Source organism: Amblyomma maculatum, chromosome 6 (assembly GCF_055883805.1).
Source record: "Amblyomma maculatum isolate TAMU_Amacu chromosome 6, ASM5588380v1, whole genome shotgun sequence".
NCBI classification, from domain to species: domain Eukaryota; kingdom Metazoa; phylum Arthropoda; class Arachnida; order Ixodida; family Ixodidae; genus Amblyomma; species Amblyomma maculatum.
Window position 1 is genome coordinate 12,738,326 of NC_139349.1, and position 14,463 is coordinate 12,752,788.

At 46.1% G+C, this 14,463-nt stretch overlaps 1 protein-coding gene across 1 annotated transcript in view; it reads right to left on the reverse strand.

The window, feature by feature from the left end:
• Positions 1–14,463, reverse strand: part of Cbs (Cystathionine beta-synthase) — a 70,787-nt gene that overhangs the window by 33,986 nt on the left and 22,338 nt on the right. The gene's annotated exons all lie outside the window — the stretch shown is intronic.

The window sequence follows — 14,463 nt, forward strand, 5'->3', positions numbered from 1 at the left end:
AATTTAAGAGGAGTCCGCATCAGAATTGTGCAAGCGTCGCGCCGATTAGTACACGATGTGGCTGCTGTAAGATTTTCTTACATTTTTTAGTCGGAGTTGCCAAGTGAAGTTTATGTAAATAAAGACAATTCCATGATGCAAGCACTCATACAACAAAAGTGATACATGCACGCTGAGCCACGGTTTTTCATTTCAGCTACTGCACCATACTGAGCATGTGTACTTTCAGCTGTCAGCCGAGTTTAGTTTGCACGTAATGCAGAAGAACGGTCTACACAAAGCAAACTGAACGAAGTGCAGGAGGGAAGGGTCTGAGGATCTAATACCGCCCCTCATTCAGCTTGCCTTGTGTTGCCGGCGTGCCAAGGTCCGCCGCGAAGCTCGTCGCGCGCTGCTTTCAAGCCAAATCAAGCACATGCCCACGAATTGGTGCACGCCAAATCACGGAATGCTGTTTACATCGGTTACACCAAATCGCATTTCAGCGCACAGGTACGCGAGAATAGCCAAGTGTTAATAAAACAACATGCAGATACAGGGCTGGCACTTAGGCTTGGAACGGGAGCATGCAGATATTTATTTATAAATCGAAAGTGAATGACATGTAAATTATATTCGAAGGAGTAGAGTTCGCAGTACACTTATTGTAGTTTCAACGTATCGATGGAAAATCTGCTGTCCTGTGTAGGATGAACGGTGAAGGTGTCACGAGAAGGGGGTTTCGTATATTTAGCTCAGTGGCAAGAGATAGGAGAATGCATGCAGGAAATGCGAACAACATCGAATCGGGCAAGTGATCTGAGGCTAACACACGCAAAGCGAACAAAACCGATTGGCTGTTAGCCGGAACAGGTTATCAGAATTTGTACTAAGGAGTTCATGTTCGCAATAAAGCGGAAGCTAAAAACCTACGCTGCCTTCTTGCTAGAGTGCGTAGCGAGGAGCCGAAGTTGCTACGGCTTATTTGAACTAATTCCCTGTGTATTTAATTCAAGTCGTGACGAACGCATTTAGTGCAGGCAAAGTGGAATGATTTGTCCGCGCACAAAAGCTGCGTACATGTTAATACGAAGTCGTAAAATGTATAAATTAATCTGGAGCCCTCTTAAGTTAGTTCATAATTGACAAAAGTCCCCAATGTAGTTTTTGGGAATCATATTTGGCTAATCAAATAAAAAAAATTACTTGCTGCATTGCATCAATGGAGAACCGCGAAGCGTGCTTCATGGAGTCAAATTCGGCTTCAGCATTTTTATCGTCACAAAGGAGAAAATGAACTCTGCACATCCGCCCAAGCAAGCCCACGGCGCAAAGCTAACGGCACCATGCCCTAATGTTTTGACAGAAAAAAAAAGAAAGAATGAATAAAGAATGAGTGAATAGATAATGAAGCTAGCAGCAAGGGCATGCAAAGAAAGCGGGTTATGCATGTTACCTTAGAAAGTACAGATGAAGTGATTCCCCAAGCTGCTCTCCGCTTTACAGCTCACATGCAAGCCCACTTTAATCAAGCTTTGTGGGAGGTTAAGCACATGTAATATTTCATTGTAATGTAATATCGTAATGCACAGGACATGTAATGCGACACTGCCTATATTAATATCACATGCGTCATATTAATCTATGCGAATGCCCGAACATTGCTGGGAGTGATCCACACTTTTTTTTTTTTTTTGAGTTTCACATTAAGGATTGCACCCACTAAAGGGAAAGTTATTTTTGATCTTCACAGCAAGTATTTAATCAAGTTTTTCAGCCTGCAGCTGCTGGGCGTATCGTGAACGCATGATCCCGGATATCTCTAAGGTGCTTCCAAATGGGTAGTTCTAGCACTGGACAATTAAAGCCAATAAATATCGAGCTCACTATTAGCAAGCAAATGCTTGGAGAATGACTAATCCTACTGCAGTTCTAGCTGAAGGAGGCCCAAGAACAAACACAAATATCTAGCAGCAATAGAACAAAGGTATCAGGGTAAAGCTTGCATCAGGCTATGAGTATTACAGGTCGTCTGAATCAAGCTAAAAATTGTTACCAAGGCATGAAGTGAATAGCATTCAGCCACGAAGCTGAGAACGCGCTGAAATGTGAACGATGCCACAGGGCACAGACCTGAGCGGTTTCAAATTCGCTCAGCCAACCACGTGGGAATTCAGAACAGTTTCATGCAATACGCCAATGAACACGATGTACACCCGGCCATTTCTTGAACAATACAGCACGACGGTGGATTGCTCAGAGCAGCGGCGCCGAGCTGAAGCAAAGTGGAAATGGGGAGAGGGAAAGAGCATGGGGGCGTAATCATGCTGCTTGAGCAAGCGTCGTCTGCTTGGCTCTTCTGCTCCGTCGCAAGCCACCCCTCAAATAAAGTTTCATGCTCGATTTCTGAAAGCGATCGTTCGATGTACTGTGTTCTTGTGGCTTTGGTGTAAACTTGTAAAGTTCCAAATACTACACTTGTCCCCGGTTTCATTCGCGGGTAATGTCTCGAGGAGGTTTCTTCTGAAATTAATGTGCCGATAGTAATTGTACTCGTCAATAATTCTTCTGAAAGTAACAATTGCAGATCGTTATTGGACACGTTAAATTATTAAAAATATTCGTTATTATCCGCCCTCTATGCAGCGGATAAAAACAACTAGAGGATGCTTCTTGGATCATCGATGCATCACAGCCACTTGTGGCAGGAGCTGCTTAGCACTAATCAGAACAGTCTAGCAGACGAAGCCCACTGCAGCAGCAGAAATTGGCATGCCATTGCCCTAGCTTGCTTTGTCCTTTCTTGCGTCTTCCGGCGCAGCAGTGCCGGGCAGTCGACGGTTATGCGGTACTGTTAAAGAATTGGCCGGGTGTACATCGCCCGTTAATAGGACAACGTGGATGTTGCGTCAGAACTAATAGAACTTTAAAGGAAGCGCAGATTATGTTTTTCCAACCAGTCCAGTCCCAGGCACTTCAGAACTAACACGCACCTGCCGAACACAACTCAGAGAAGCCGGACAGCGTTGACGCGAGGAAGAAGCCAGATACCGAATGGAAGTTCCGTGACTTCTGTCATATAAGTGCAGCGCCCAGAAACCTCGTTTACATGAAAAGAGGCTAGTGACACAGTGGAAGCTGAGAAGAAGTGACAATCTAAGCACAACACGCGAGTGCAGGCGCCGTAAACATTGTGCCTGCAGTCTTCCCGTTATCCACTGCTCATGTATCTACTGTCAGATCCCAAAATTAATCGCTTGCCTCTTATTAGTAAGGCTATTCATGCCTGTCATCATTGGTTGATAATCGGAGCCCACTCACACGCTTTCCATATCTCGCCTTCCATTTCTAAACTGCGAATTTCTTCGCAAAGTCGAAAATATTGTAAGGCTATTTTGTACGGTACGACACGGTACTATAGGTATGGTAAGGTGTTTACTTACGGTACGTTAGGCTTAACGCTACGAAGCTGCACATGGCCTCTGAGAGTCCACGAAGTGTATGACCTCAGACCAAGGTCGACTGCCTGGGGTTCTTTAACGTCTCCTGGCAGCCCACAGCGAGCTTGTCTGCGTTTCGCCCTTATCGCAGTCGCCACTGACGGTATTCGATAGATCTCTAAATCTGTGCATTTTGTTCAAGGGCTCTTAAAAATGTAGCCGCACCCAGGGTAAATTATGAATGCTATTGATGTTAGTAATTTTGCTTCATAAAACTAACGCAACAAAATTTATATTTGGACCGAGGTATTAATTTAAACAGGGATTTTGCCTCAGAAACGCCCCAGAATGACACTTAAAACGTGGAAACTTACAAAGGACGTGATCAATAATTTTTCGAGGATTAATTTTAGGCTTTCAAACGAAAGGTTCAGAAAGTTTTCTTTGTGTTTTTTCGAGCTGTTGCCTTGTGTATTAAAAAACGCTGCGCAAGTCAGTTGTGCAAGCGACGCGCACTTGTGATATAATGCATTCTTTAAAAAAGGTGATTTCTGCTATTTTCTTGAATTTTTTATACACAATTTTCGGCGATGTGAATCAGATGGTCACGCAGAGAGGCCGGGTAAAGCGTGGTAAGGCGTTAAGGTGCCCACAGTATTGCTTCATCTTGGTTTCGTATGCTGGGGCAGGAAGCCCACGTGACAGCAGGTGATAGGCAGGCATTACATGTACATTGCTGTAAGTAAGCCGGATCTAGGGGTGCGGCGTTTCTTTGACCCAGTGGATAGCTGCGGGCAGCAGCCTAATCATGCATTCCCTGCAAAGACGAGCAAGCAGAATGCGCCTTAAATAAAATATTAAAGGAAAGGATTGCAGAACACCGGTCATACTGTGCCTAGAAACGCACTGAACTACTACGTGGCGATGGGCCTTATCGCAGTCCACGTGTTGGAGAAGCCATTCTCGATGTTATCTCAGGTCTCTTCCTGAGGTCATATCTGCGTTATCATTGAAAGAGTTTTTTTTTTTTTTTTTTGTCATTCCTGGGCGGAGACTTCTATTGGTTTGCAAAGGTACTTTCGTCGTTTTTGCTACGACACTATGCCGAATGTTGCAATTCCACACGTTGAATCTGTTTCAGAAATCGTTAGGAACAGTATTTTCATGCCGCACAATCACGCTCAGTATGAGCTACACCGCGCGAGCGTGTGGCCGAGCGCTCGGTATGGTTGTATACAGTGGCGCCAATTGTGCCTTGTTTTCAAGCTATCTGGAGAGCTCTGGAAAGTTCTGGAGGGTTCCAGCAAGCTCACATCACCTGCACTTGCTTGCTTTCACCTTCACCCTCATTGAGTCTTGTTTTGATATCAGTGTCGAAAATGATAACTGTAGCCGTCGGTGGACGCCCAAACTTTACGAGCGCGCCTGTCTCGATCCGCACTCTAGGTGTTATCTGGTATGCCACTTTGCGCTTCATAACGTTAATGAACAAGGGAGGCCGGACGGGAGCGGCGCAGACTCATGTGCGTCAAAGTGGCTGCGTGTAGATGCTAACACTGTCGAAAACGTTACATTGAGCACTTCGTGACTGCTTCTGATTTTGCGCGGGGCGCTAACGCGCTCAATCAGTGCTGAAATCATGTCTAAATGCACAGCCCTAGTTGAGCGAAGAAAGTAATGTGTTTGATAACTTTCGCTCGCCGTGTCTCGTCGGAGGCAAACGTGCTGCATGATCTTGTAGTTTCTGCTTCAGCGAAAACAAAATAGGTAAGAAACTAATGACGTGTCCTTCGGATAAAGGGGAACGAGGGGTTCCATCACGCTTGCTGGAACAGTTGCACTCTCTCCACATAACTCTAAAACACGGCACAATAGCGCTACTGTACTACCTTGAAGAGCGTTCGGCCACGCGCTCGCGTGGTGTAGCTCATACTGAGCGCGATAGTACATGGCCTCCATATGCTTGTTATGTATTTGTGATTTGTCGAATGCCGTAGTTTCACCGGCTGTTTCTTACATGGCATGTCACACCTTCGTTTGAGTGACTAGTAGTAGTCCTTGAGCTAAGAGGTGTCTAAATTTCGTTTTGCGGCTGTCAGCGAAGGCAGTTCGTTGTGCACATTCGCCAGCCTACACTGCGTGGTGTTTTCTGTTGACCTAACCCGAGTTATAATGCACGACACAGTACTATGTTTTGTAACCTCGCCGCAGTGGCGCAGTGATGTGGGCTCTCGACTGCTATACCCAAGGATGCAGGAATGAATCTTGTCTGAAGCGGCCGTTTTTTGGTGGATGCGAAAAGCAGGACCCATATGCTGTGCTATGGATCCTTAAAGAACCCGGAGTGGTCGAAGTTTCGGAGCGCTCCCCTATGGCGTGTCTCATATCCTGAGTCGCCAATGGATGTTAACCCCCATAATCCAAGCCATAAACCAAAATACGCTGTTGTTGCTTATGCTCAATAAAACATATAACTAACTAAAATATGCTGTTGTAAAGAGCGGCGCGGATCTTGGACCAGTTCATGAACGGTGCTGCATGAGGTGTAACGGCCACCGGCCTTGCAGGCTGAGATTTGTCGAGGACAACGCGACTGCACTGCGCCTTGATACAGCTGTCTATAATCTTTGCATCGTTCTAATCCTAAATGAGTTCTGGAATTCGCGTTCATCAACGCAGGATAACGCGAGTTAGCTTGCGTTGTGTATCTTTCTGTCCGTGCCGCGTCTTCGCACCGTCACCAACAGGAAAGGGTTCATGTCGCATGCGTACCCCGCCTGGACATCAAAGAAAGTGGGGACAGGTGCGACAGTTCTTGCACGTCGATGTCCTCAAGAAGTTAGTCGCATAAATGAGAAAAATCCATATCTACTGCGCACTTGCAGAGAAGTGCACAGATTATCACCTGCGAAGGAGCGGGCACCCAGCGGTTTAGATATGGGCTTCCCCCTGAACCTGCAGTTGAAAAGCCACGTCGGGCAAACATGGCCCACAAAGCAATTTGCACACGACTCCAAGCCCCATCCTTATCGCTCACGTGACTCCGAAAGGATATTCATCAACTCTTTCGTTTAAGTCGCTCTCGAAGCAACCGCAGGGAAGCTGTGCGATGATTTATGAGAGGCTCAGAGAGATCATCATTGGAGCAAAGAGACCGTCTCGCGATCTTGCTGATGGTCGTCGCTCGTTTGTAAAAGACGGCCTAGTATTTCGGAGTGTCAGCAATTGGAACACGAGAATGCCGGCGGGAGGTTGGGAGACCGGAGGCAATGCAGTGGAGCTAGCGATTTCCTCTTTTTTTTTTTTATCAGAAGTTTACTTTTGAGAAAATATTACCCGTCCTAGCTGTGCAGTACCTTGCGGGAGAACAGTAGGACAATAGAGCAGGCGCTTACTAAGGTGTCCACAGAGTGAACAATGACACCGCCAGAACTAATCACCCAGCCCTACTAAAAAAATTTTAGAGCACAACACTCATACTATGCTTATATTAACATGCTTAAAAAATTCCGAGAGCACTGCAGAATCTGCAGCGGAGAAATGCGAAAGCCTGAGCGTTGCTGCTGCCGCGACACGGTACATTGCACGCTCCTCGTCAAACAACCATGCAGCGTTCTGTTGAACGTCTCAAAGTTCTATAATTGGTTTACAGGAAACGAAAGGCGCAATATATGTCACCTGCGGAATCCCGCTACTATCATCCCTGCGGTAAAAGAGCAGAATTGTGCTGTGATTTTCACGATCCTGGGCGTGTTGCAGTTGGTCAAAGCGCTCTGCTGGGGTTCGAGAGATGGAGGTTTTATTCCCGGTGGAGACTAATTTTTATTTTTCTGATGACGTCATCAGGATGATTGACAAGTAGAATCCCGCGGAATCTCGCGGGGAGTTGCGACACTTATCGATGACGCTCGCTGCTAACGCACGGACACGCTGGCGAAGCGTGAGCACTTGAGACACTACAAAGTTCTTGCGAAATGAATTTTTCTTGGTTCGTTTTATGTCAGCGTTACACATGTGTATAATCAAATATCTGCCGCTGCGGCAGCAGAATAAGTTCGAGGACGCACATTAAAATCTCGAGCATGGCGAGTGCGTTTCAAAAAGGCGATGTTCAAGGAGCGCTCGTGTTTCGCGCGATGTTAGTAGACATCAAAGAACACTGGGTGGTCGAAATTAATCCGGAGCCTTCCATTAAGGCTCTCCTCCCTTTATACTTTTAAATGCAGTATTGCAGCTTATTTCGTCCCAAATAAATGTCGGTGTATAATTTAGCACTTGTGTGCCTGGTTTGTATTTCTTCTTTCCTTTGCATTTAGTCACCTCTTTGTTTCTCGCTGCAGCCCTGCATCATGGATCATTACTCTAACCCTTACACTTATCCAAGTGAGCTTCCGGATTTTGTCACTCGAGAACAGAGGCGCCCGCTTACACTTATCCAAGTGAGCTTCCGGATTTTGTCACTCGAGAACAGAGGCGCTCGCCGAGTTTGCTCACCATTAACGGCTCTCATAATAAAGCATTTATTTGCAAGAAGTCTATGTCAAGCAAAATGTAAACACGGAGCACCCCGTAACTAATCTTTCGCAAGCTGCAACACTCTCACAGTGCAGTGGCCGACCGTACCTATACGTACGCTGAAATATATGTGTATTTGGGGGAATAACTTTTACATTGGTGGGCGCGAGCAGAAGACAATAAGGTAGCTTGTATGTGCCGAGCGTTTCGAAGTCGTTCCGTTTATAGAATCCCAAGAGGTCTAAACCATCTGGAGCACACCACTACGGTGTCCCTTAGAGCCTGAATTGATTTTGGGACGTCAAAACCTATAGAACATACATCAATGCCTTTTATGCTCGGGCTCAAATAAACATCGAGATATTTATTACACGTTGAGTTTTTCCATCGTCAGCTCGGGCTCTTCATTGCATGCCACGCTTCGATCCATTCACAAATAAAATGTACTAGAGCTCAACTCGCAGAGAAAAGCTGCGTGGCTGCAAAAGCCTATCTATTTCACATAAACTACTTTCTTCGCCCCAGGACATGAGCCTTGACACTGAAGTCAATTATATTAACATACTTACGGTTTCGATACCTCGCGTCGTCTTGCAAAACCTTTCGATCTAAACGACTCAGAGGAACATAATACGAGTACGAGCCAGAGGGTTATCAGACAGCGTGCCTTTCAAGCGCGTAGCAACGACGAGGGTGGGCGGTTCGTCCCGAACGTGTTGTGGTTGCGCGCCCGATAAGCCCGGAGTGCGGCTACGGTAAATATGCGCGGTTGAGACACTTACCACGAGTCGCCGATAGGCCTAACCTGCTTTCCGCGCCCAGTTAGTGGGTCCCTCGGTAACAAAGGAAACACGTGCGTTCGTCGAGAAATGACTCAAGAAAAAAACACTTTCCTGCTAGAAAAATCAATAATGGAACATATGATACGCCGGTATTAAAACGTTCCTCGGCGTCCGGTCAACGTCTGCGTTTGTATTCCTTTCGTCTCGTCCTTGTTATTATTGCGCCGCTATCTCCACTCCTCAACGTCGTTGTCTATACCATCTTCTGTCTTCTCACTTATAGCGTCGCTATTTGCGCAATAATATATGCGAAAAATAAGATTTAACGCCATGGAGCTGAGACAGCTGCCAGGTTTATAGCGCAATAACGTTTAAGGAGCCAGTGACTGCGCCAATTTTGTGTCGTGGAACGCACACAACTTCCGCAATTATTGCGCGAACTTTCACCTCGTGCTAAGACCGCAACTGCTTATGCTGTAGTATGTTTGCGAATCCTCCGTCTTGAAGGTAGAAAACGCAGTTAGGGGAACCTAGACAACCAACGGTTGTTATTCGCAGCACGAGGGAAAGTACGCCGACCTTTTGCTAGCGTCCCATGAGGTGCCTGCGCTTTCGTCAAATTAACACTCTGAGCTGAGAAGCTGCATCGCTCATCCAAATTACACGAGCTTCGTTGCTGTCACATGCATAACCATATCGCTTGCGCTGTCTTATGCAAGTAAAGTCGAATAAGCGCAAAAACTTATGCATCGATGCCACCTGGAGCTCTAAATATGTCGAATACTGCATTCGAATGTTGCTGCTTTTTCTTTTATATTTAGTACTTTTCATGTGCAGTGAAGATTTGCACCGTGGAACAGAGTGGGCCAATCTGGACAATCTAGAAAGAGGACTGCGCTTCGCTCCCGAAGCGGCTTTGTGTGTCCTTATATAGTGTACTGCAGCAAAGGTGCAACCTGGCACACTGCAACAGAATGCGTGGCTGGATATCAATCGGCAGGCAATTGAATAAATGAATTCGGAAAGGAAATATTGTTCCTTTTTTAGGTAAGGAAACGACAAAGCCACTATCTCAGTGGAGATCCCATCGAACCGCGCCGTGAGGGCAATACGCCTGTTCCTTGCGCCACCTTCGTATTTAGCGCGCGTTCATCGGTGATACCACGGGACCTTTAACTGTGCTGTGAGACGTCAGTGCAAGTTGAAAGAGATTTAAAAAAAAAATTATGAGTCGAAATGACTAGGCTCTGAACATATGCTATACAAGGTGCATAAACAATTAGGATAAGCGTCTTCACTATCCGCCTTTTTTACAAGGCCACTCTGCGCATGCGCGCCTCCCCTGGTTGAAAACAGCCACCAACCCCAGCTGCGCATGCGCGGTTCTTGGCCGCCACGATCGGCGCAGCCGTAGTTGATCTCGGAGGCCATGTGTAGTTAATATTCGTGACAGGTGTATGCTATAGATGGCGGTAGCTGTCAAGAACGCAAAACCTCATTTCACTGGCGCCAACGGCGTTTCCAACCAGTGGCAAACGAATTTTCAACCAGTTCCAGAGGGCGCCACATTTTGTGAAAAAGGCGGATTTGGTCACGACCTGCGCAGTAGTAATTCAGAAAAGTAAGTTTAAGGGTGAAAAGTGGAGCATGCGTCACCAGGCAAGAGCAAAAGCATCAAAGAAGCACGAACTAAGGAATTATTGATTAAGCGAGTTGCAAAGTGCGTATATGCGAAAAGAGGATCCGTAAGGAGAGCCGCGGAAGGGAGCCAGTAAAAATATCGCGTCATACCCTAAAGGCGGAGCATAAGTGTGTGTCCCCTATATTTCTCTTTGTAGGCTTGTCAGTTCTGCTCCAAACATGCGCACATATTACAAGCATACGTAGAGTAGTGGCATAGCCAGAAACGTGTTTTTAGGGTGTGTGTTACATGCCGACAGTCTGAAAAAAAAAAGCAAAAAAAAAAAAGACCGAGAGAAGGCGGAAGCCGAGGGGGTGCATCGTTAAGAAACTTCCAATTCTGACACTGAGCCCCAGCCCCCTGGATACGCCCCTGACGCACAGCAACCATGGAGCAAATGCCGCTTACGCAGACAGAACCTGATGCGCAAAACAAGCGGGTTTATGGGATTAAGTGGCAATGTATTCACGAATAAGGTTACTGAATTCTTTTCATGCTGCACTACTTAAACTTTAATGTAACGCATCATCGCTGCAGAGCCTCATTTCGTGCAATAGCTGTTGCATCTAATTCACCGGCACGTAATAATGAGAAAGGAAGATTTCCACACGCACCGGAACGTTGACTCGTCGATTGCATTCTGTCAAGTATTGAGGATTCTGTGCCACACCCGTCTTCCTTATCTTCTACGCCCGGGCAGCTATACCACACGGAGAAATGTTAACCTTGAGAAGAGTGGCAAATCAGCCCAGCTGATATATGACGTAAGAAATGGGCAACACGTGTATTCGTCCTCTTCTTGTCCTGTTCTTTCGCGCTGTTACTTGGTTCCTGGCATACATTGTTTTCTGGCAGCTCTATCCAACGCGAAGTCAAGTTTATGTAAGCAGGCTTCCAAAATAAATTACTGGGGGCTAAAATGTATGATGGTTCCTCGTAACAAAACTAGAAAAACATAGAATCAGAAAAGCGTGCTAACTGCTTACTCAAACAAGGCAGGAGTGTCGAATATGTGCCTATAAAGTGTAAACAGCAATCGGTGAAGAAGACGAGAGTTACTGGAACGCGGCCTTTTTAAAGGCCAAGAAGAAGAAAAAGAAGATGAGCGTGGCTTTTGTCGATCGTGAATATTCGATCGTGAATAGGCTAAGTATTGGGCGGCTGGTCCTCTTTTTCTGTTTTCCCCTGCGCATTTGTGGCTGTTACCGTGTTGATAACGCTCGCGGAGAGATTATAGCTGTAAAGTAATGTCTACGCTATATGCTGAGTGCATCATGAGGAAGGCCGGGCTGGATGAGTCTTCAGCTGGAATGAAGATTGCTGGAAAACGTATCAACAACCTTAGATATGCGGATGATACCATTTTAGTGGCAAAATGTGAAGTGGAACTCAAGAGACTTCTGATACATTAAAAAGACAGATCATGGCGTCTTGCCCTATCAAGTCCTGGAGCATCAAAGGACAAGAAGTGGAAGCTGTGACAGATTTTCTCTTCTTGGGCTCCAAGATTGCCCCAGAAGGAGACTGCAGTCGCGAAATTAGGAGACGCTTGCTTCTGGGAAAGAGAGCAATGGTTAGCCTTGACCGCCTAGTAAAGAGCAGAGACATTAGTCTGCCAACCAAGATCCGTATAACTCGTGCTATGGTCTTTCCAGTTGTGATGTATGGATGCGAGAGTTGGACTCTAAAGAAGGCTGACCGCCGAAGAATTGACGCGTTTGAATTGTGGAGCTGGTGGAGACTCTTGAGAGTTCCTTGGACTGCCAGAAGATCAAATCAGTCGATATTGTCGATCATAAACCCTGACTGCTCATTGGAGGGTCAAATTCTAAAGTTAAAGCTCAGCTACTTTGGTCATCTGATGAGAAGAGAGGAGTCGCTGGAGAAAGATTTGATGTTGGGAAAGGTTGAGGGTCACCGGAGAAGGGGTAGGAAGCGAACGCGATGGTTAGATGGCATCCTTGAGGCGCTGCAGATGAAGTTATGCGATGTTAGGAAGATAGTGAGAAACCGAAAAGCGTGGCGTGATATGGCCCATAGGGTCACGAAGAGTCGGACACGACTGAACGACTGAACTGAACTGAACTAATGTCTACGCAGTCTCTCGGCCAGGGAAGCTCCCCCTGGTCGGCTTCCATTGTGTCTCATGATCTACATCTGGAAGCGTTACAACGATCTGGCGTTCGAAACATTCATGTAGCGCTGGTGCCCAAGGATGGCGGATTTATCAAAATAACTAGCCCTGGGACTGTTCGAGCTGCTCTCCAGGCAACCTCTTCCCTGTATAACTCGATTACAGAAGTGAGGCAGTTTGGGCGTGGCGGGATAGTGTGCCGATCTCCAGACCTCAATTGCGTTAAAGATCTGCTTAAATGCAATTAATTTGGATCGCTTCAGGTGAGCAGCTTTATCCCTTCTCATCTTGCATGCACAAAGGGATTGGTCTGAGGAGTAGACTCTTCTTTATCTCCAGCTGAGACTCTCAACCTTCTTTCGGCGGCTGGTGTTGTAGCGGTGTATCGTTGCAGCCGGGAGGTTAATAATACGCGGGTACCAAGGGTATCAACAGAGTCAGTGATTGCCACATTTGCAGGAACTTCATGCCCGTCAGAGATAAAAGCATGACCATTGATCTTTCCTGTGGATCCTCTTGAATCTAAGCCACTGAAGTGTAGCAGTGTACTAATTGCTGGCGATATGATCACAGTGCTTGCTCGTGGTTGTAAGTCCCCCGTGCGGTGCTGCAAATGTGGCGATGGTCATCATTCGTCATCAGGTCCACAACAAGACGACAAATGCTGCCTTTGCGGTGGAGCCCATGCTGCACACTCCTTGGATCGTTCATCTCGTAAACAGGAGCTTCAAATTCTGGAAGTAATAGACAGAAAACGCTGTTCGCGTCGTGACGCTGTAACAGAAGTTAAAAAGCGATTGCATGGTTATGCAGGTGTGTCAGCCCGATCAGGTGTGCCTCTGGATGCATCAATCTCAAATGCGATAATGACTGAAGTGGAAGCCTCAATGACTAAAACTGTCGACCGAGTAGTTGCTACTGTCACAGAATGTTTTTGTAACGTTCTGGCAGCTCAGCTAACGCAAGCCTTGCAATCAGGAACAGCCCCTGTCAAGAAAACATGCCTTCGGAAAGGTCTGAACTGCTTGAAAGCACAACTGTTGATTCGGCTCACAGGACTACTACTCCAGATGGCGATGGAGTCCTTAATGTCGCATAGATGATCTAAAACGGTGTGGGTCTCCCGTGCCCAGCCATTCTTCTCCGCGGTCCTAACCAAAATCAAAGAAACATCAGCGTGCATCAAAGCCAAAGGAGAATATTTTGGGGCAGGCAGTTGCGGCTGCCCTGATTTCGCAATCATAGGGCCACTAAAAGTTATCCAGTGGAACTAAGCATTTCTATTTACAAAATAATCATTCATTCCGACAAGATCGCCAATCAAAAGGAGGAGGTTTAATTATGTCTCTACAAAATTCTGTCACAAGGCTAAGATTTCTTTCCAGCTACCTTTTCTAGACTGTGAGCTATTGGCCCTAGACTTTGAAATTCCAGGGCGCTGTCCGTTTTCCTTAGTGAAGGTTTATTTCCCGAGAGGTGTACAAGATACAAAACCTCTAGATCTGCTATTAGTTCATTGTCGGAACTCAGTTCTTCTGGCTGGTGATTTCAATTCGCATCATGTGTCATGGGGTTACAAGACAGATATAGTTGTGGCAAACGTCTTCGGGATTTGGTAACATAACTTTTTCTGTAGAAATTCGGGTTCGGCCACTTTCATAAGAAAACACAGTCAATCTGTGTTAGATTTAACTTTTACCTCTCCCAGTCTTTTTGTTAATAATTGGTCGACACTTGATTGTGACACCTTTGGTGACCACATACCGATTGCTTTTGACGTTAATTGCCCTGTAGCTCCAGCGACTTCTCAGTTGAAGTCATTTATTAACAATAATAATTTTCATTTAACGTTACGCTCTAATCTTGAGTCAGTGACTAACACGGATGAAGAACAAAAATCAAAACGCTTATGGTCGGTGATTGAGGATTGCC